The sequence below is a fragment of the Mus caroli genome, unplaced genomic scaffold (genome assembly GCF_978045245.1).
Source record: "Mus caroli unplaced genomic scaffold, Mus_caroli_1 scaffold_2, whole genome shotgun sequence".
Lineage (NCBI taxonomy): Eukaryota > Metazoa > Chordata > Mammalia > Rodentia > Muridae > Mus > Mus caroli.
In genome coordinates this window covers 160,833,602-160,858,109 of record NW_028227257.1, presented here as the reverse complement: position 1 = coordinate 160,858,109, position 24,508 = coordinate 160,833,602, and the positions used below count along the sequence as shown (strand labels likewise).

The window sequence follows — 24,508 nt, the reverse complement described above, 5'->3', positions numbered from 1 at the left end:
CAGCTCATTGGAGTGTAGTGGGCTTCTCTGGGGCACACAACTGAAAACAGCAGATGCCCCCTTCCCAGGATACACCAATGGATTCAGCTTAGTTCCCTGAGCCTTAGGTGGTGGGGATGTCTTGTTTGGTTTGACCTCTCAACCATCACTTATGCTCAGTACCTTGGCAGATATGTGCTTCTGCGTTTATCTCTGTTCACTGCAAAGAGGCCTCTCTGATTATGTTAGAGTAGAGTTTTAAACCATGTGTGCATGTGTGTGTGGTATTAATTAATATATATTTATTTAGTATATTATATGTTAGCATATTTAATAATTAATATATTTAATTAATATATATTCTTTAAATTTTTCATACATATCCTTCTCCTACTCCTTCCCTCCAGCTTTCTCTGAGAACTTCTCCCACACATTTCTCTCCTAACATCACCCCCTCCAAAACAAGAAACAAAAACAAGCAAACAGAAAAGAAAATCTTTCTCATGTGTGGATTGGTATAGGGTTACCCACCATGGCATGGACAACATAGCAATGAACACCTCTTCCAGAGAAGAAATGACCCTCTCTCAGCAGCCATTAACTGTCAACAGCCCTCCAGTAGAGGTACAGCATTAAGAGCTCCACATGCATGCTGGTTTGTTCTTTTGCAGGCCTTGTGCAGGTAGCCACAACTCTGTATGTCTTGTCCAGAGGCCAGCCTTTCACAGCACCCCTCCCTATCCTCCTGCTCTTGCGTGGTTTCTTCCCACTCCTCAGTATCTGCTAAGCTGTGAAGTGGCTGACATAGGTGTCCCATCTGAGTTTGACAATGCATGGTCACTATTTACAACACTCTGGACATTCTGGAATATTAATGGGCATTAATCATTGCCCATTAAGATAAGAAACTTCTTTGACCAAGGATGAGAGCATCATATATCCATGGATATAAACATGAATATACACAAGGGCAATTTGCCAACATGCCCATTTAGCAAAACAGTATCAACAGCTAATTGCTAGGCCTAGTTACTTGCATAGCCACACATTTTGAGCACATTTACAGAACCAGGTATGAAATCCCTGCTGAAGAAAAGCCTTAAATCAAATCAAGACAGCTATTGCTTACAGCCACACTCCTGCCACTGTTGCAGCAGTGGACACATCTTGCTTAGCCGACTCTTATTGTATTTTAAAAATCCATTTGTTTTTAGCAAAAGTTTTCAAAACCATGCACCATTATTACCTGTAATCTTATGCCTTGATCTTCGATCCCCTTTCTACATATTTGCTACTTAAAATCCTTTTGCCCTCATCCCTCATTTCCTTCCCATTCTCCAACCTTGGTAATCATTGTTTGATTTTCTATCTCTATATCTTTGACATTTAAAAGAATTAAATTTAAAACCATTTAAAATAACTTAAAGCAATTAAAATCTTACATGTAGTGATCCCATATTATATTTTCCCTTCTATGACTGTCTTATTTATTGTATTATCCTGGGTAGTATTTCTTCATCCATTTATCCATTGATAAATATATAGGTGTGTCTATATCTTGACAATCATGAACTATACTTATGGTGGTTTGAATAAAAATGGCTTCCAAAGGACAATAGGGAATGGCACTATTTGGAGGAGTAGCCTTGTTGAAACGTGTGTGTGACCTTGTTAGAGTAAATGTGACATTGTTGGAGGAAGTGTCTCAATGGGGGATGGGCTTTGAGGTTTCTGAAACTTAAGCCTGCCCTAGTGGCTCATTGTCTGTTTCTGCTGCCTGTGAATCCAGATGTAGAATTCTCAGCTACCTCTCCAGCACCCTGTCTGCCTGCATGGTTGCCATGCTTCTGCCATGATGATAGTGGACTAAACCTCACAACTGTAAGTCAGCCCCAATTAAATGCTTTCCTTCATAAGAGTTGCCATTGTCATGGTGTCTCTTTACAGCAATAGAATTCCAACTAAGACAACACTATAGTAAACATGGGCATGATGACATATTTGTGAGGTGTTGATGTCACTTAGTGTGATTGTGTGTGTGTGTGTCCAGAAGAGCTGGACGAATTGGTTTGCTATTTTCTGTAGTTACTATACTAACTTGTATTCCTATAAAGTCTGAGCCAAGATTTCCTTTTCTTTTTTTTCATCTCCACTGTTATCTTTCACTCCAGCTTTGGTGAGTGGCTTACTGAGGACTGAAATTTAGGGCACCATGCATACTCAGTATATACTCCACCATGGAAGTGCGTCCTCAGCCCTCTCTTGTCCTTTGGGTAACCACTATTCTAGTAGATAGTTTTAGTACTCATTAAAAAAAACTCTTTAGATTTAAAATTTTATGACCCTCTATTGAACATTTATTTCTGTTCATTAAATTTCTTGGAAGAAGTTAACCTATTAATTTATGATCTCATTTATTTTATTACGTCTGGAATATTTTATTCCATTATACTTCTGATTATTGCCTATCATCCATGCATTTGTAATTTTATTGGCATGTTTTCTTTTTGGGGTTGTTAGCCAAATATTTCATGGCCTTGTTCATATTTTACATTAGGCTTTTGACCTTTGTCTTAGAAACACACCTCAAGTTCATTATTATTATTATACATGGGTTTTCTGCATACCTGATGATTTTATTCCAATAACTACATGTTCAACTGACTTAAGTCACTCTGCATTTCAACCACTTCCTGTTTAATATAGTAATTCATCATATTGGGTTAAAAAATGACAATCATTAATTTTTCTCTATTTCAACAACTCTGAAAGAAAAGTTACAAAGAAGCACTTGGGTTTTTTATTATTATTTATTTTGTATTTTTTGTGAGGTGAGGCAGAGAAATCCTTTACTGCCACAGGAAGCAAGTGCACTCATCTCTTCAACAATCTTAAGAATCACAAAAAATGCAGAACATGCAATAAAGACTAACACAGATTTAGGGAGAAATGATTCCTTGGGTTATATTGGCTGTAATATTGAGGTAACCAATTGACCTTGCTCAGTGGAAATATCTTAAATGAAATGAAAAAAAACCCACTAGTTATAACATCTAATTTATATATACATATACCATTCAAATAAAAATATATATTACTTGCTTTAATGTATAGCAAGTTTAATACATTAGTGTTCGCAAGATAAATATTGTATTCTACTGAAAATGTGTGTGTGTGTGTGTGTGTGTGTGTGTGTGTGTGTGTGTGGTGTGTAGTGTGCATCTCTAAGTTTGGAAGTCAGAAAAGCATGGTACTTAAGGAGACTTTCTTCTGGATTTAAAAATGTAGGTTCTAGGTCCAGGAAAGACAAATATCAGCTGGAAGACTACTGCATCTTTTAAAACTTGCATGTTAATATCTACAAACTTGAACTGTAAGACATAGTTTGTGTGTGTGTGTGTGTGTGTGTGTGTGTGTTTTGTTGTTTTAAGAAAAAGAACCACAAAATTTCTCAAAATATATTATGGAACACAGGAAATGGTTCATGAAAGTACAGGGATACTATCCAGTGCTGTGACTGATATTAAAAATGGAACATTCTATTTAAATGGTATCTCACCATCTCTACACACAGTGGAGAGTGAGACCACAATAATCAACCTCATGTAGAAACAGAGGTACGTGGTCCCTAAGATACTTTTTAGTGAGCAAGGTGCTATGGTCCAATAGAATCATCTAGGAAGAAAAAGCCTTGTAATGGTAGAAAGGCTGTTTAGTGGTGTTTCTACTGTAGAACTCTTCTACAGATCACATTGAAAAGTGACTATCTGTGTGACAGTACTTAGAGCCTATGGTGGTGCACACATCTCACCTAACATCTGGCCAGCAGAGTTCAGTATAATAGATTAGGAACTCATATCTATGACAGCATGATCTAAAGCAGAACTGAAAACAAGACACACATTCCATGTCCATTCACCCACATCATCATCTTTATCACATTTAGGGCTATCTTACTATGCCTTAATTTGTTTAACATATTCTGAAATATCAATGTTTAAATCAAGGCTTTTACACAATAACCCATTTATTTCAAGTCCTCTGTCCAACCTTTGTTACATCTTGAGCAGCTGCCATAAATATAGCCTACCTCATCTTGGGACTGTTACTCCAATTTTTAATTTGTGCACTGGTTAAACCAATGAAAGTGACATTATTTAGTGATAGCTACATATTTCCTTTTAATCAAAATCAATGTTATTAAGTATTAATTAAACACATAGTCTTCTCCTTGGTGTAAATTGTGTATCTTCTATCTTTCTCCCGCCACCTTACCAATACCTACCTTGCCCAGGCTTTCTTTCTATGACTGCAAAAGTTCTAATTGCTGACGAGTAACATTTATGGTAAATACACTTAAAGTAGACAACAAAATTTCAAGTAAAATGAATGGTATCCACATCTATCAGACCCCGAGGTATCAGCACCTAGACTTCTTTCTATAAATTACAAAGACACATTGTACATTCTTAAATAGGGAATGCTTACAATATTGAGCCTTTCCACACAAGCAGCTTACACAGGAAGGTATGTGGTCAGTGCTTGTTACATTGCAATGCTCTCTTGATTCCCTCTTCTGTGGTTGTTGCTTCGTCCTGATGTCCACAGACTACTGTGTGGGTTTTTATGCTTTGGCTATGGTCTGTGAGCTGAATGAGGCAACACTGGTTATTAAGGCTTAATCTATGATGGCGCATTATCCTTGAATCTGGTGCCATTTCCAGAGAACAGTAGGAGTACCTCAGCTATCTTAAGTCTTCGGGCTCTGTTTTAATAACTTTCTTTTCCAAGGTGAATGAAGAGTGAGGACAGCTTTTTCAAATCCCAAGGCTCTCTGATGAATGGGACTTCGCCTTACTGCAGTAAAGCCTAATCAGCTCCCCATCCACCACAAAACGACGGGGCTGTCTGTTCTGCACACTAGGAATTCTGAGATTCAAAGGTCTTTCTCCTTCTCCATCAGAGCTATCAGAAGGCAGATCGCCATCAGGGCTCTCTTCGCCTGAGCTCTGCCTGTAGAGCCCCCCAGTGAGTCTCCTCTCTTGCTGCAGCCTCTCATAACCGGCCTGGACACACAGGATCTCCATCTGCTTCACCAGCCCTTTTTCAGCCTGCTGTGAACCGAGACTTTCAGGCTCGTCACTCTTGGTTCTGGCCTGCTGTTGGCACAGAGTCCTGGAAGTCGGGAATTCCATCCTCTATTTTAATTCTCTTTGGAGATAATTCATCTCTTTCGCCACATTTTAACCTGGTGATCCTGTAAGTGTACTTGTACGTAACTTCTCTAGAAACCTGCCTGGCCAGGGCAAAAAGCTCATCTCTTCTTGTCAGCAGGGCATTGTCCTTCACACACAGCTGAGTGGCTGCCTCATTAACAGTAAGGTCATGCAATGTAAGGTGTTTACCATCCTTTCTTTTGGAGTCAAATCGCCCATAGATGGCGCTGTATTTTCTAATCTCCTCTGTGTGGGTCTTCATCACTCATCTCAAAGATGTGAGGGATCATTTTGGCCAACTTCTTACTGTTCTTCAGCAGCTCTTTCACTTCATTCGAGTCACTTTTGGGCAGTGTGGGGGCTATCCACTCCACACACTCGGCCACAGAGAGTGCAACAACAGCAGCAGCAGCAGCCAGGATTTCACTGCTTTCCTTTCGAGAGGCCGGGGAGCCCAGGTCTGCTGGGGAGAGACTATGCTCGCTTTCAGTGGCATGGTGTCCTTGCCAGAATCTGGATTCGCTGACACTCTGCAGTGCTAACCTTCCCACCTCTGACTTGCCCTGACCCAAGCTCTGCATACAGGTGGTGGTGGCACATTTAGGGATTTTTAAATGTGGCTCTCGTGAGCTGTTACTCCTTTCGTAGTAACTACTGCAGGGTATCCCCAGTCATGTTGGCGATCCCTCTGGTAATTTATAGATGGGTATGCTACTGACAGGAAGGGAAGTCAATGTCTGATTGAAAAGGCCAGAGTTTGTAAACCAGTCTCTCAAAGCCTTCTGAAGCCTTCTAACGTGAAAGGGCTTGCTTGCCATGCCCACGAGTGCCATTATTTCCAAAAATTTCTATTCTCCAGCTTCACACAGTTGCTGGACAACATCACCACCTTGTTGGATAGAGGCATCAAAGTAAGTAAGCAGGTTGGCTTTCTGCAATATTCTATAGAGCTGCAGCTCCCCCAAGGGTCCTAGGTAAGGCTGTGGCCATTACTGTCGATGGGCTGAACGCGACCCACGGCTGCAGCACTCTGAGACGACAGCTCTGCCCAGCTCCTGCTGCGGCTGCGGCGGCCTGGACATCCCAGCGCCTGCCCGCCCAGACAGAGCTCGCTCAGCACCTCCGGTGGAGGCAGGCCACTGTGGCCCAGGGCGCCCTCCCTAGGCCTCTCCCGCCTTTTTTTTTTTTTAACTATTTTATTTTATTTTATTTTTTGTGCAGAAGGAATGTATAAATGCATAATCAATTAATTCAACAGGTGCTATTGGTTGGAGCACCTGTTAGGCACTGGACACTCTTTTTGACAGTAGAGGTACAACAAATAAAATAGGCAAAATCATCCCTACTGTAATTGGTGTTACCTTTTTTTCGGGAAACAGGATGTCTATGTATGTAACATTTGTGCATGAGGCCAAGTAGTATCTTCCAGAGAAGGATAAAATTGGGGGGAAAAAAGCATGTCATATGGAGCATGCTTTAAAAATCAAGAAGGGGGCTGGTGAGATGGCTCAGTGGGTAAGAGCACCCGACTGCTCTTCCAAAGGTCCGGAGTTCAAATCCCAGCAACCACATGGTGGCTCACAACCATCCATAACGAGATCTGACTCCCTCTTCTGGAGTGTCTGAAGACAGCTACAGTGTACTATATAATCAATAAATAAATCTTAAAAAAAATAAAAATCAAGAAGGAAAATATGTGTGCAGTACCAGGTAGAAGAAGCTGATGTTCAAAAACCTTTAGCAGGAGCATATTAAGTAGTGTTGGGATTAAGGATGGCTTGAGTCGAATCAACAAGGGGCTAAGAATCAGAAGAAAACCATAAAGGCACCAGGGGCCAGGACTAACAAGGTTCCTGGCTTTGGCTTCCTCTCCTTGCTGTGGGAACACTGGAGAGTCCTGAGTAGAAGGACAAGCTATCTTACCTTTATTTCTGCGAGATCACCCTGACTGCTGAGTATAAGTGGCAAAGAAGGGTCAGGAGACCCATCAGGAGGCTGCCATAATGATCCATACAAGGGCTACTGGTGACACTGGATGGTGGTAGCCATGAAGAGCCAAGGGATAATCTAGAACTGGTAATTCAATGAAGCACTGAATGTCTGTGAGAGATCAACTTATTTCAAAGCTTCATTACCTGAGAATGGAAATGAGGTGCCTACCGTTTTATCAGGAGGATATAAGGGAAGATTAGATTTGGAGATGATAAAGGGTTCCATTTGTTTGCCTTAGTCTATCTTAGACATCTAGATCATGTAAGAAAAGCTAATGTTTATACAGCAGGATAAGCAGCTACCATCAAAATGGAGGGTATTTAAATGGAGAGGCACCACTGCATAAACGACCTTCAAAACCATGACTGTAGATGACACCTAGTGAGGAGAAGGAGAGAAAGGAAGACCTGTGTTAACACTTTCACCAATGAAATCCACATCTCAGTTTGATTTGAGCTTGATTTTCTCCAGTGTGCTGTGAGGTTCCAGTTAGAACTCGCTTGTGTGGATATGTTTATGTTAACACATACTGGATATTTTGATTTTTGAATAGTGAAGGTCTAACCAGTCTGAAATGGAGACACAGAGTAAATGGGTGAGCTTGTCTCATCATTGTTTCCATCTCAAAGTTTTCTTCTAACCCTAAGGATTATGTGCAGGTGAGATGCAAACCACGGCATTTTGTGTTTGGAGATTATTATTATTTTGAGACATCCATCAAGTTCTGGTTTCCTCACTTAGTTCTAGATTGCCCTGCTTTCTTCCATTTGGCTGCCTGTTCATTGGCTTAACCATGGCCATGGGTCTGCTGAGGTTTTCCTGTGATTAATACAAGGCTGCTTGGACAAGAAAATCTTTGTTTTTTAAAATTGAAACATAATTAATATAATCCTAGAATTCGCAGTAGTCGTTCCATTGCTGCACACAGGAAACATTACAGGAGAGAACTCAGCCTTTCTAAAGCAGCAGAGTAAGGTCAGAGCAAGACGGCATAGTGTCATAACAGTATTCTTTAAGAATATTAGATCCAGCTAGACCTGAAGTTGCTAAGGGTTCCTTATGCCTTCTTCTCTTCCCTCCCCTACGTCTTTTCTTCCTCATCCCTCTCTTCATCATTTGTGTTCCCTCCAATTCCATCTTCCTTCTTCTCTCTCCTCGCTTTTTTCTCTCTTCCCTTTATTCCTTCATCCACTTTGTTCTTTCTTTTTACTTAGACTTTTTGGAATTGGCTATTTTTAGTTGGAATGGGTCTAATTACTTCTATGGCAGCTGATCCTTCAGATGGGAGCAAGGATATGTACAAGTGGAAACACATTCACATGTGTATTTCACATGCTGTACTTTCTTCAGTGTCTCATATATGGTAACAATAGGAACTTTCTGGATGTTTTTCTGTAGCGTGTAGGCTATCCATGTAGAACCAGTTCTACATGACTTGCACTGCCAGCCTAGACTGGAATAGGGATCCCTAGTGATTGAGAGCAATGGGAGTCCATTCTTTCTTCTCTCCAAATTTAGCATGGAAGACATAACAAGGATATAAATAAGAACCCTTTTCCTCTGCTGGTAGGGAATATAGATTAGTTCATTCACTATGAAAACCAGCCTGGTGGTTCCTAGGAAAATTAAAAAAAAAAAGAGGTCCTATTCATACCACTCTGGAAGTATATATTAGAGACTGGAAGTCAGCCTACCACAGAGATGTCTGACCACCTATGTCCATTGCTGCACCATCAACTATGTCATATAGAATTAGCTGAAGTGTCCATCAGTAGTTGTATGGATAAAGAAAATGTGGTGATATGCAAAGTTGAGGGGTTGTGGGGGGTTGAATGGGGGATAGGAAAGGGGACCCTCCAGAATGCCCCAGAGACTTGGGAGGGGAGAGACTCTTCAGGACTCAAAGGGAGGGATCTTAGATGAAATGCCCTACAGTAGGGGGAGAACTTATAGAGCCCACCTCCAGCAGGAAGACAGGACATCAAATGAGGGAGAGAGGGGCTCATCCCACAGTCACAACTCTGACCCATAATTGTTCCTGTCTGAAAGAATAGAAATGGAGAGGAGCCTGAGGAAAAGAAGGTCCAGAGACAGGCCCAAAGTGGGATCCAGTTTAAGGGGAGGTCCAAAGGCCTGGCACTATTACTGAGGCTATGGAATACTCACAAAAAGGGACCTAGCATGGCCACACTCTGGAAGATCCAACAAGCAGCTGAAAAAGTCAGTTGCAGATATTTGCACCCAGCCAATGGACAGAAGCAGCTGACCCCTGTGGTTGAATTAGGGAAGGCTGAAAGAAGCTGAGGAGGAGAAAAACCCTATAGGAGGACCAGCAATCTCAATTAATCTCTGAGATCTCCCAAACACTGGGACACCAAACAGGCAGCATACACCAGCTGATATGAGGCCCCCAATGCACATACAGTAGAGGACTTCCATGTCTGTGTTCATTCAGAGATGATGCACCTATCCCTCAAAAGACTGGAGGCCCCGGCAATTTTAAGGGTCAGGTGGGGTGGAAGGTGGGGATATCCACATGGAGACAAGGGGTGGGGAGGAGGTGTGGGATGTAGAACAGTTGGAGGGTGGACCGGGATGCGGGTAATAAAATATGGAGTGTAAAAAAATAAATTAATTAATTTTAAAAAGTATAATAAAAGTATGTCATTTTAGGAAAACAGATGTATCGAACGCAATCATGTTTAATTAAATAATCTTACAGGGAGAAAGACATGTTTTTCTCTTATTTGTGGGATTTGTGGCATGAAGAAAAGGATATTAAATTGAAAGGGGACAACTGGGAAGAATGAGAGTAGAAAGGGACTAAGAAAAAGCAATAAGAGTAAATATGATCAAAGTGCACATCTACTTATGAAAATAGGATAAACCTTCAACTCTGTAACATACACGTCAAGGTCTAATGAAAAATCCCGTGAATACTGAAATCATAAAGAAGAATACGCACTCGGGAGGCAGAGGCGCACTCGGGAGGCAGAGGCAGCACTCGGGAGGCAGAGGCAGCACTCGGGAGGCAGAGGCAGCACTCGGGAGGCAGAGGCAGGCGGATTTCTGAGTTCGAGGCCAGCCTGGTCTACAAAGTGAGTGCCAGGACAGCCAGGGCTACACAGAGAAACCCTGTCTCGAAAAACAAAAAAAAAAAAAAAAAGAAGAATACAAAATAGAGACAATAGGAAGAGTCTAGAGTTGTGTTATAGACAGGATAGGTCACTCTAAGGCAGTCATTTTCAAATGACACAAGACCAAAGACAGTACATGAGTCTCAGGTGGCCTGCGGAAAGAGTGGAGGAGGAGGAAGTATCAGGATAAACACTTAGGAATGAGTTCCTGGTAACTTCCAGAAGGCTGGTGTGAGTGGAGCAGAGTGAGAGGTGGGCCATGATGAATCACGCAAGGACTCTGGAAGAGTACAGAAGCTGTGACCACATACAACAGGAACTTCAGGTGTTCAGCTAAGTAAACACTGTAAGACACCCAGGAACCACAGGAAGCTGCAGGGGCTATTGTCAGTATATAACCTCCAGGGTCAGGGTTTGTAAAAGATATAAGAGGTTAGGAGAGGGGTCAGTCTTGGTCATTTGTTCCTACAATATGCCAGACACTAAAGGTGGAGAATGAGCAGCAGCTGGCCAATCCATTCCTGCTTCTGTGGCAAAGCTAAAGGAGATGCATTAGATGACCTTTCATAAAAGCCCACACTGGCAGTCCTGAAACTGCAGAGAGCAGGGGGAGAGAAGCACAGATTGCTGGGAGTTTCCAGTGACTTCCATTTGGTATTACCTTCAGGCTATGGTTCATTATGACCACCACAGGAAACCTGAAAGTTGAGCTAAGTACCAAGTTGAAACTGTTTCCTGATAAGTCACAGATGACACATAAATGTTGAGAAAATCATGTTTATAGTGATTACATATGTGTGTATGTACATATATACACACTACTGTATGTGCATTGGGGGATTACAGGCTCTTACTACCACCTGGCTCAGAATACCACCCAACACCAGACTCCACAATTATCTCAGCTTTCTTGCTGCTTCTGCCATTCACCTCTAAGCTGAGCATGCATGATGTGAGAAAACCAACCCAAAGAAGAAAAAGTTCCATGGCATTTGAGTCTGGCATGTGTTAGGCATGAAATCCCCAGAGAGAAGAGGGTATTTCGTTTGGATACTCAACACTCGACTGTGGTGAACTGAGGGTTTCAACAGCCATCCAGTTACATTTGCTGTTAAAGACAAAGGAAAAAAGGGGAATAGAATTCAAATGTTGTGCTTGTGGATCGCACACCTGTGCTGAGAGACATGGCTAGTGGTCACCTCATGGACACATGGAGCAATATATTTGTTAGTGTATTTTAGAATCACAACATTTCAGGGTATCCCTCTAAGCGACTCATTTTTTTGTAAACCTCTGTTGATAAATTATATTTATAAATGTCAATCCTGACATCTAAATAAATATCAGTAGTCAAATTACCATCTCTCATATTTAGACTAGTGTTCTAAGAACAATTTTCACCTGGCTGATACTTGAATATTTGGTTGGTGTGACTTTGTTCTTGTATATTCATTTTACTTTCAGAAGAAGTAGAAATGTCCATGGGACATACTTAAAGAAGTTATTTCCTTTTCTTGACCTATGTCAGGAAAGAATTCAGGGGTAAAAAATGGTAGTGTTTGAGATAAAGCTGGGGGGTGGATCATTTTTTTGTAGAAAAACAGAAGCAAAGCATCTCTTAGAAAAGGAAAGACAACTTGAGCCAAGAGAGAGGCCATGAGACCTGTCTAGCATGTTTATGATGGAGGCCATGGACGAACTGGAAAGGCCAACCTTGGCAGTTAGGGTTTTAAAAACAGAGAGGCCTCCGTAGCTGTGGTTCCAGCTAATAACCACATAGACTGCCAGATGGCCAGCTTTCCTGGGGCAGGATCAATTGCTACTTCTATGGTAGCACTTTTGTTTTGCTTTTAGTGTTGGTATGACTCCAGAGGAATATCCAAAACAAGACTAGAGGGTGACACATAAGTGACCTTAGGATGAGCTGAACTGGGGGATTGGTAGATGACATCATTTGACCAGAGAAGTCATGAAGGAGGTAGTGTTAGGTGGCAAAGGTGGAGTTTTCAAGAGCAAGACTGAGATTAACTGAGTTGGGGGTCATAGGCACATAGTGTCAGAGAAAGGGAGATATAAACCGACTCTCCTATGACAGCACGAAGAAGTATGGAATGGGTGCTATGATGAAAGTAATTATGGGTGTCTATGCTGGCACTGTGTAACTTTTCATTAATACCACTATTAACAATATGCAATGTATTGCTCAAAATAAACAGAATAACAAAAGAGAAATTTATTTTAAGGAACTGTTTTACAGGATTATAGAAGTGGTACAATCCAAATTCTATGTAATGAATGAGCCATTAGGCTGTAGCAGAAGAAAGAAGCTTTCTGCTATGAAAATTCTTGCTTGTGGCAGGTTCTATGTAGTAAGGGCTACCACTGACTGACTATGTGAGGTTTATTCACATCATGGAAAGCTGCCTGCTTCATTAAATGTCGTTAATTTAAATGTTCCTACCATTCAGAAGACATCCTTGGCAGATAAAACATTTGCCACCAACCTTGCTGACCTGAGTTCAATCCATGGGACCCTCATAGAAGAAGAAAGAGAACCCACTTCACTAAGTCATTATCAAATCTCCACACATATAGCCACATACTCTCACCCACCCATACTCTCACACAATAAATATGTAGACAAATAATTACATTTAATTTTCAAAATTAAAAAACTCAGAGAATTTCTATAATAATGCCTGATCAAATATCTGTGCACCATCATATAGCCAATTTGACATATAAAATTAACCATCACAACTCCCATAGGCTGAGCTAGGGAAAAGATAGGATTTTTAATTATTTTTCCATATTTTAGTATGGCTAGTTCTACTGTTAGTGGTGGAGGCATAAGGTACTGCGTTGGTACTGGGTGCTTAACAAACATGCAAATGAAGGAATGATAGAGTAAGTCTATAAGGCCAACTGCTTGTGTATGTATTATCTGCCACTCTAGTTATTTCTATCCTAGCCAGGAGGTTTGTGCTAACATAATCTCATATTGAACTGCTTAGCATGTCTAACTCGAGTCCCTTCACCGTCTCAGGCATAAATTCGACATATTCAGAAACTGGTCACCAAGCCTTCAGATTGCGGATTGCCATGAAGAAAGTGGTGGCAAGCACTATCGAATGGTGGTTTTCCATGGTCTGTTGAGGAGCTCCCACCCTGGTGAGACTCACTAAGGAACAGTCTGAGGAGTTTCAGCTGTTTCTTCTTCCATGCACCTTTACAGCACTTTCAGAGAAAGGGACATGGTGTATTTTCCTGACAGGCAAAGCTTGTGAAGTTATTACTCATAGCTGTACCTGGTCCACAGGTAATTTGTGCCCCTGGAAAGTAAGATCTACCAGTGTGGGAGCATTCATGGAGCCCACAGAAAAAAAAATAAGTACTAGATTGCAGCATCATGAATTGGATGGCCAGGCACAGGGAGGTAGACATGGGAGGAAATTTGTCAGACAGTGGTTATGAATGGCAAGGGTAATGATAGGAAGCTATGCTTCCAGCTGTGTCTGCAAGCATAGGCATGAAAAGCCAGCTCACGCTTAATTTTCTATTGTGCTTTAGACGTCCCATTATTCTGTATGAACATGAATACTAAGGTCCACATGGTGTCATTTACCCCCTTACATTCCAGAAAGTGTGGGGCTCACATATATGCCCTGTTATTTATTACTTTTAATTTTCATTTACTTTTCCATGAGAATGCTTGTGTATGCATGTTCACATGCATATAGGCAAATGTGAATATGGGAATATGTGCATATACATGTACATATATATGGAGACCAGAGAGCCGGGCAGTGGTGGCCCATGCCTTTAATCCCAGCACTTGGGAGGCAGAGGCAGGTGGATTTCTGAGTTTGAGGTCAGCCAGGTCTACAGAATGAGTTTCAAGACAGCCAGAGCTGAGAAACCCTGTCTCAAAAAACAAATAAACAAACAAAAAAGTATGGAAAAAACTTGGCAATTTGGCTAACATGGCAAGCCAGCTTGCATTGAGGATGTTTCTTCCTGAGAACTGAGATTATAATATGGATTATTGTCAGGCCACTGAGCTAGTTTTTATCTCTGTTGTTGTGATAAAAACTGACCAGGAGCAGCTTTGGGGAAGAAAGGGTTTGGTTTACACTTCCATGTTACAATACCTCATTGAGGGAATTCAAGGTGGTAAACACAGAGGAAGTTGCTTGCTGGCTCACTCTGGTCCTTCAGCTCACTCATTGTCTCATGCTTAGCTAGTTATTTTTATACAGTCCAAGTCTACCTGCCTAGGAATGGTGCTGCCCACAGTGGACTGGGTCTTCTCACATTAAACCATCAGCCCAGACAACCTTTTATAGACCTGACAACAGGTCAATCTAATCTGAGCAATTCTTCACTTGAGACTTTCAGATGACTGGTTGGTTCTGTCAGCTTGACAGCAGAAGATTAAGCCAATTAGGACAGTCACCATGCCCATTGGGTATTTATAAGTATGCTGGAAAGCCAAACCCTGGTCTTCACACTTTCCAAGGCAAGAGCTTGACCAAGTGTGCTTCCCTTCCTGCCCCATATGTGCTTTCTCTACCTAATGCAGCCATAACACATAGCTGTTGGGAATTGTTCCTGCTGCTATAGGACAGGATCTGTGAAGATGGCAGGAGAGAAGTAAAACAATGTGTGACAAGGGAAATCTGCCCATTTGGAGCAGGAAAAGTGAAAGACTGTAGGCCAAGATAAAGCAGTTTGGAAGACTATCAAGCCTTTGAAACCACCAGGAAGGAAGTAGAGTCAGTACGTGGCCCAGAGGAGCATCTTGACTCCTAAGAATATCTCATTCAAAAAACACTCTGGAGCATGTATAGTTCTCATCTCCCCAGGTCATAATGTTATCAGGAGAGCTGGCAAGAAAACAGACATCTGTACCACAGAGAAGAAAGTAGCTGGAAGCAAGACTTCAGATGACAGTCCTGGGGAATGCAAGAGCAATGGTGCTAATGAAGAAGGAAGGTGTATGGGTGCTTTACTGTAGAATTTGGAGAAAGATGGTGAGACAGTGTTTATTTCCTGATCAGACTAAAGTGGCAGAATCTCGAACCAATGATAAATATGGGCGTCATTAGAACATGTTCAGTAGATATAGAACAGCTCAACAACACAGTTACAAAGGAAGATATTTGTTGGGACCAGATATGCCAGGATTGGGGTATATATATCATCTACATCCTGACCATGTAGATGGGAGCTAGGAAAGCATACTCCTCCCTGTGAGGAAATGCGGATAGATCTCAAAGGCTCACTAATATGTAGTTGGATAAACTAAGGTGAGTGTGTATTCAAAGGAGGTGATAAGCTTATAAAGGTATAGGGAACACTAAGTGGATTTCTTTCAAAACTCGATACAGAATTAGCCAGCTCCTTTGCAGAAGCTGGGTCCCCTCTTTCTCGCAACCAGGGATCTAACCAACATGTGGTCAAATTCCCTGCATCAAAATATAACTAGACCTTAAATCATTTTTTGTTTGTTTTATCGTTTTTGAGGTAGTAGGGCTGTAGAGGACTGCACTCAGAGTCTAGTGCACACAAGGTAAGCACTCTTTCAGTGGGTTATATCCCCTGTTATGTTGGTTTACAATGAGAGGCATCACCCTTTGAGTAATTGTTATGCTTGTTGTATACCTGTATTCCCCAGTGAAGCCTGCCACCAAGGCCCTGCTCCAAAATCTCAGCAGGTAGCTGTTGAGGACCACTCTCTAGTAAACCCTCATACCTTCTTTCGCTGCTTTCTTCTGTAAAAGTTCTGTTTACTCTTGACAACTTTATGCCTCTCAAGCTGTCACATTTTTGTAGTAAAAAATTTATGCAAATATTTACCAAGGATTTTTTCAGGATCTAACACATGCCCAGCCCGAGCATGTAGTCAAGGAACTAATTTTCTTACGCCCTCAGCATATAGAGTTGTGTTTGGACCCTTTGTTCATGCTGTGCATGTTGCAGATGTTTCCTCCTCTTTTTGGTGCACATCTGAGGTCATGCTACTACTTCTGTAGCAGTGTCAGCAGCTATCTGACCCCTCTGTTCTTCATGCCATTAGAGCAGGAAACTTCTGATTTTTTATCTAAATACTGAGTAGCTTCCATATTCAGAAAAGCAATCTGTCCAGCATCCAAGCTTTGTGGCCCCCAAACCCCTCACTTGCAGTGAGTTGTACTATGTGGGAATTAAAAGGGGGGCCCAGGGGAAAGAGAGGGAGGGAAAGACTCATGCCTGGCCAGAGTTCCACCTATGCTCTAGTCAGGTGGATGTGGGAGGGCTGCCAGACTTTCCACTCAGCCCTAGGTGAGCATCCAAGCCTCTGACCCACTCTTCAGGGGGTAGACAAGGGGCAGCCCAACCTGGGAGCCCCAGGACTACTTTCCTAAAGCCCCAGGGTTATAGGAGAGAGGGAAGGGGGTAAGAGAGGTTCCCACACTGGCAAGAGTGAGCGCAGCGGATCTTGACTGGAGCACAGGAAGGCCTTCCATCAAGAGATTAGAAATGGCTCATTAGGAGAAAGCCTATCTCATCCTCCAAGCGCAGTTGGCCTTGATGATAAGAGACTCTCTTTGGTTTTAGAGCTTTATTATAGAAATGTAGGGAGAAAGAGAGAAGGGAGAGAGAGAGAGAGAGAGAGAGAGAGAGAGAGAGAGAGAGAGAGAGAGAGAGAGAAGAGAAGAGAGAGGAGAGAGAGAGAGAGAGAGAGAGAGAGAATGCTAGAGAGAAAGAGAGAGTAAGAGGGGAGAGTGAGAGGAGAGGAGAGAGGAGAGGAGAGAGGAGAGGAGAAGACAAAGAGAGGAGTGAGAGAAGTGAGAGGTAAGAGAGAGATGAGGAGGGGGCTAACAGCCCCTTTTATGGTCTTTACTGTTGCTAGGTAACTGGGGAGGAGTTTAGCCTGAAGGTCAGAAGCTTGGGACATTGCCTACCCTATGTGACTTCTAGCCATGTTTCTCTTGTGGGGGCTGTTGGGGGTGGTAACTTAGGCAGGAGCCAGAGTTCCAGGAGCATGAGGGAATGCCTACAGTGTCATGTAGGTGAATTATCACCCTTCTGGGGTTCAGACCTCAGCTCAACTGGAGACCAGCCTGTCTGTGCATAGCCCAATGCCCCACAGTACTATCCCTTATTACAGGCACACACTTGCATCAAAGATCTTGACCTTTGTTGGTGTGTTCTCACATATGACATTGCTGCTTTTGTTAGGATACATTTCCAGAAGTGGAGAATTAGTGTCTTTAGCAATGGATTTTTCAGCTTCTTTTCAGTTACTCATCTCCTAGACACATCTTAATTCAACCCAATAAAGTGATTATGGCCCCACAGTCCCCATTTCACCTGTCACCCAACTCTTTCTGAACTTCTTTCTTTGTTCTCTTAGTCTTTATGTCAGTTGATACCTTGGCATTATCTCTGATTTCAAATTGTCTTTGAATTTCTCCAGACTCACTCTCTCTTGGCTATCCCCATCTCCATCTCTTCATTCTTTTGTACTGGGGACCACTTCTGAATGTTAGAGTTCCTTGATATTGGTTCTCTGTTCTTCCCTTGATATTCTTCTTTTTCACATGTGCTTTCTTTGCACACCCATGGCTTCTTTAATCATTTGCAAAGAGATGTCATTCAAGTTGAAAGTCATTCTGGTCAGTTTTGTGAAGGATGGACAGATATGGACAGATATTTTCTATGGTTTCTCCCAGGACTCAACTTGACCTTCCATTTTACCTGCTATGTACTCAACCTATCACTTCCCAACCTCTTCCTAGAGTTCTTCCCTAGAACTGCTTTTCTTCTGATCTTGTCTGTCTTTCTCTCATTCATTCATTCATTCATTCATTCTCTCTCTCTCTCTCTCTCTTTCTCTCTCTCTCTCTCTTCCATTCTTTATTTCTTAAACCTTCGGTCTTGCTTTGGCTTCCTTATTTCCAGTTCCACCCTTCAGAAGCACCCAGGCTATCACCATTAATTTCCAGGGTTTTCAGAATCCTTGTTTGAGCTGCTTTCCAGGCCTCTACTCTCACCTTTCATCCAATTCAAGAAGCCAGTTGTTATCTTTCTAAAATGAAAATCTGACCAAGGAATTCTCTTGTGTATTGTGTTCATCAATTCTAAATTCACTGGCTTCATCTACAGAATTCTTTGACACTTATCTCAACCTTTACCTCCTATGCTCAGCAATAGCTTGCAGACTGTATCTGGCTTGAAATACACTCATTGAATCAGTGAATACATAAATCAGGGCTTGACAGAGGGTGTGACTGATTAACTCAGTTACAAATATAGGCATGTTTCTTTAGCTGCATCTTATCAAACTGTGGCTGCTTATTTTATTTTGTGTTATCATTGATGAGGTCAAATGTTTTCTTAGCCTGAAGAAATGCAAAGTTCACCAGCAGATATGCGCCTGGCTCTTTCTCCTCAAGCTATGCTGGCCATGAAGTGTTCTCCACAATACTGGGCATGTGATCCTATGCACTAGAACATATGTATGGTTTGGGAAGTTTATTCAGTCACACAAAATGATAATGCAGAACAATGTGAATTATACATGCTGAAGAATTTGGAAATGTATGCTGAAAACTCATCCTCTAAGGTTTGAATTTCCCAATCTTGAGGCATGAAGCCGATACAGTAGCTCTTGTTCATTGAACTTGAAAGAAGTGATTACATCCATGGCCCCATGAGCTTCCACTTAGAATGGAAAATACTTGAATTTTATCCTGTTTTATTGTGAGTGAAGGGCTTAAATTGTGGTGGTAGCAAGTGATTTTGAAAGTCAAAAAAATTTCTTTGGGTTCAGCAGATCTTATTACAGAAACCTGTGAAGATATAAATTTATCCTGCTGGTGTCTATAACTATATTGAGTCATCCCCAGAGGTTTTTTGTTACGTTACTTGACTTAAAGATATCTCTGACTAATTATGAGTAATGGAACCTGGAAAAGAGAATGTTCAGGATTGAATTTTCAAAATACTGAGATGGGGAGACACAATCAGACATTTTTTTTTTACCATTTATTGGTTTAAAATATTTTGGAGAAACTTATTCTTATAGTCCTTGTATCTTACAGTTTATTTTGTTTTGCAGTGTGTGTGTGTGTGTGTGAATGTGGAGATTCTAGGTCAACACACAGTGTTGCTTCTCAAGAGCTATCCACATTGCTTTGGAGCTTGCTGATTCAGCTATCAAGTGAGTCCTAGGCATCTACTTGTCTTCATCTCCTCAGCCCGAGACTTTCATGTGAGCCAGCATGCCTGACTTTTCATGTGAACGCTGACCAGCCTCAGGTTCTAATACCTGTGTACAAAGCATGTTACCAACTGAGCCATCCTCCCAGGTCTTTGTGTTGCTATTGATAATAGAATCAGTGCCTCCCCTGTAGAGCCACCTCTTTTTCAGGCTAAATACTAGATGTAAGCAGTATGTGGTTATTGATAAGGCCTTGAAACAGTGGATTGGGCATACATTTTCACACTGGTTCAATTATCCTGTGGTTCTTGTCAAGTCCAAAGTAGTTTGCATATAAAAGCAGAATAAACTTCACTATAAACATTTCCATTGATTCCTGGAATCTTATAGCATTATTAATAAGATGGAAATAGTATGTTATATGGTGAGTTACTTAATTTAAATATTATTATATTTGTCTATATTTTGATTCCGTTTTTGTTTTTGTTTTGGTTTTGGTTTTGGTTTTGGTTTTTCGAGACAGGGTTTCTCTGTGTAGCCCTGGCTGTCCTGGCTGTGCTGGAACTTACTCTGTAGACCAGGCTGGCCTCCAACTCAGAAATCTGCCTGCTTCTGCCTCCCAAGTGCTGGGATTAAAGGCATGTACCACCACCACCCAACTATATTTTGCTTCCTAAGACTTCATATTTATTTTACTTGTGTTTTGGGTTCTTTTATATTTGCCTTTAAATGTTTTTATTCTATATTAATGTAGAAAGCAATGGGTTTCATTATAACAGTTCATGAATGGCACAGATCTACATGTTCTTTAATGGTATTCACCCTTGTTTACTCTTTCTTCTTTCCCTCCCTACCCTCATTCCCATTTGTCCTTTCCTCCTTCCCAATAGTCTCCCTTCTTTCCTTTTGCTTCTTTGAGAAACTATCTTTTATAACTCTTCAAGATTTTGAAGCAAAGTATTTTTATCATACTCACCACAACTCCTCTTAACTCCAAGATTCACCTCCATCTCTCTACCCCCAGCTATGTGTCATACATATTTATATATTCTACTGTGTCTAATTCATGTTGCCCTTATATTCCTAGGTGTGCCACCATCTATTGGAGTTACACTTCTAATGAAAACTAACTCCTTTTCCTTAAAGCCATGAACTATTCAAAATTCCTCAGTTATTAGTGGGAGCTCATGAATGCTTTCCTCCTTGATGCTGGAATGCAGACTGGCTTGATCTTGTGCAGGTGGTCACAGCTGCTGTGAGATTAGGAGTGTTTCAGTCCTGTCTTTATTCAGAAAAAAAGAATGTTTTGCTGATCCTCCCTGACTTCTGGCTCCTACAATCTTTCTAACCCTTCTTCTGCAGTTGTATTTGAGCTTTTGGGTTGTTATAGCTCACTGTGTCTGAACACACCACTCACGTTCATTTCCATTGATTCTCTCTGTATTTGAGCCATCTCTGAGTTTTTGCATTAGCCACCATGCACTATACAAATAAATTCCTTTGATGAGCTCTTAGAGCTATACTAATCTATAGGTGTAAAAACAGGAATTTATAAGGCACTTTGATTCTATGTCCATTTAACAGTACATAATAGTAATAGATTTACTCCTGAGAGCCTATGGGTCTCCAAAGATGGAGTACTCCCAGTAGCCTGGATAGCACCTTCCTGTACTATGAAAGGAAGGAGAGAGGAAGCTTCCTGGTCAGTAGCAAATTGATTTCTCCTTATCTTATGATCAATACATGTGTATCTTCAGCAGTAGGGTTTTGCCATTAACATTCTGGTAGTCAAACAAGAACAATATTAATGCATGCTTTAGAATCTTACCAACTCTTTTCTAGAGCAGAAGTCACTAAATGGGGTATTTCTTAGTGCCTAATGTAGGTTAAGTTTTTTATTTCCATCATGTGGAAAACTTATACATTGAATTGTATAATAATTGGATACTGAAGTATTATATCTGAAACATTGACTATCTTTAAACACCTTGACAAACCCTCCAGTTAAAATAAACACATGTGACATTTCTTTTTATTTCTATTAGCTGAAAGTTAAGAAGCATGTTATAATTTTCTGGTGTCATGTTATATTGGGCTTTCTCAATTTCCCTTAGATGTTTTGTTTGAATATGTTTATTTTGAAGTAACATTTTCTGTTATATAAAAATATTAGCTATGACATGTTACTAATGAATGTAAACATAATGGAGAAATATTTTACCAACTCTTAAATATGATGTTTTATTCAGTGCCTTTGGATTGACTTTTAAGAAATAATATTATCACAAGCTCAATTAAACAACTCTTGAGAGACTGAGGCAGGAGACAGAATTAGGAACTGCAGCCAGACAGGGAGGCAAGTAAGCAGCAAGAGCCCAGTGGAGAGGTATTTTCCCCCTGGTGTTTTGATGGTTCTTGGAACAGAGTAAGCTCTCATCATTTGTTGAGTGAATTCATGAATGATTTTGAGTACCGCATTAAGTTAAAAGTGTGTCATTGAGGGGTCCGCCCGGCCCCTGAGCGCTTTGCCTGAGCATCAGCAGCAGACATCTTGGTTCCGAGACCCAGCCGAGAGTATTCTGCAGAGGCCCCAGACATCTGGCCACTTTCTTGGCCAGGGGAGGGGGTCTGCCCGGCCCATGAGTGCTTTGCCTGAGCATCTGCAGCAGACGTCTTGGTTCCGGGACCCCGCCAGTGTATTCTGCACAGCTCCAGAGATTACCAGATGGCAAACAGCAAATGTAAGAATCCTACTAACAGAAATCAAGACCACTCACCATCATCAGAAAGCAGCACTCCCACCCAACCTAGTCCTGGGCACCCTAACACAACCGAAAAGCTAGACCCGGATTTAAAAGCATATCTCATGATGATGGTAGAGGACATCAAGAAGGACTTTAATAACACACTTAAAGAAATACAGGAGAACACTGCTAAAGAGTCACAAATCCTTAAAGAAAAACAGGAAAACACAACCAAACAGGTAGAAGTCCTTAAAGAAAAACAGAAAAACACATCCAAAAAAGTGATGGAAATGAACAAAACCATTCTAGACCTAAAAAGGGAAGTAGACACAATAAAGAAAACTCAAAGTGAGGCAACGCTGGAGGAAAGCCTAGGAAAGAAATCTGGAATCATAGATGCGAGCATCAGCAACAGAATACAAGAGATGGAAGAGAGAATCTCAGGTGCAGAAGATTCCATAGAGAACATCCACACAACAATCAAAGAAAATAAAAAACGCAAAAGGATCCTAACTCAAAACATCCAGGAAATACAGGACACAATGAGAAGACCAAATCTACGGATAATGGGAGTTGATGACAATCAAGATTTTCACCTTAAAGGGCCAGCGAACATCTTCAACAAAATTATAGAAGAAAACCCAAACCTAAAGAAAGAGATGCCCATGAACATACAAGAAGCCTATAAGAACTCCAAATAGACTGGACCAGAAAAGAAATTCCTCCCGAAACATAATAATCAGAACAACAAATGCACTAAATAAAGATAGAATATTAAAAGCAGTAAGGGAGAAAGGTCAAGTAACATATAAAGGCAGGCCTATCAGAATTACACCAGACTTTTCACCAGAGACTATGAAACCCAGAAGAGCCTGGACAGAAGTTATACAGACACTAAGAGAACACAAATGCCAGCCCAGGCTACTATACCCGGCCATACTCTCAATTACCATAGATGGAGAAACCAAAGTATTCCATGACAAAACCAAACTCACACATTATCTGTCCACAAATCCACCCATTCAACAGAAAATCACAGAAAAAAACCAATAGGAGGACAGAAATCACACCCTAGAAAAAGCAAGAAAGTAATCCCTCAACAAACCAAAAAGAAGACAGCCACAAGAACAGAATGCCAACTCTAACAACAAAAATAAAAGGAAGCAACAATTACTTTTCCTTAATATCTCTTAATATCAATGGACTCAATTCCCCAATAAAAAGACATAGACTAACAAACTGGCTACACAAACAGGACCCAACATTCTGCTGCTTACAGGAAACCCATCTCAGGGAAAAAGACAGACACTACCTCAGAGTAAAAGGCTGGAAAACAATTTTCCAAGCAAATGGCCTGAAGAAACAAGCTGGAGTAGCCATTCTAATATCTAATAAAATCAACTTCCAACCCAAAGTTATCAAAAAAGGCAAGGAGGGACACTTCATACTCATCAAAGGTAAAATCCTCCAAGAGGAACTCTCAATTCTGAATATCTATGCTCCAAATGCAAGGGCAGCCATATTCATTAAAGACACTTTAAAAGCTCAAAGCACACATTGCACCTCACACAATAATACTGGGAGACTTCAACACACCACTTTCATCAATGGACAGATCATGGAAACAGAAACTAAACAGGGACACAGTGAAACTAACAAAAGTTATGAAACAAAAGGATCTGACAGATATCTACAGAACATTTTATCCTAAAACAAAAGGATATACCTTCTTCTCAGCACCTCATGGGACCTTCTCCAAAATTGACCATATAATTGGTCACAAAACAGGCCTCAACAGATACAAAAATTTTGAAATTGTCCCATGCATCCTATCAGACCACCATGGACTAAGGCTGATCTACAATAACAACATAAATAATGGAAAGCCAACATTCACGTGAAAACTGAACAACACTCTTCTCAATGATACCTTGGTCAAGGAAGGAATAAAGAAAGAAATTAAGGACTTTTTAGAGTTTAATGAAAATGAAGCCGCAACATACCAAAGCCTAAGGGACACAATGAAAGCATTTTTAAGAGGGAAACTCATAGCTCTGAGTGCCTTCAAAAAGAAACTGGAGAGAGCACACACTAGCAGCTTGACAACACATCTAAAAGCTCTAGAAAAAAAGGAAGAAAATTCACCCAAGAGGAGTAGACAGCAGGAAATAATCAAACTCAGGGGTGAAATCAACCAAGTGGAAACAAGAAGAACTATTCAAAGAATTAACC

At 41.0% G+C, this 24,508-nt stretch overlaps 1 pseudogene; it reads right to left on the bottom strand.

The window, feature by feature from the left end:
* Positions 1-4,724: 4,724 nt before the first annotated feature.
* On the bottom strand, positions 4,725-6,314 carry LOC110290479 (NGFI-A-binding protein 1 pseudogene; annotated as a pseudogene).
* Between the last annotated feature and the right edge of the window lie 18,194 nt (positions 6,315-24,508).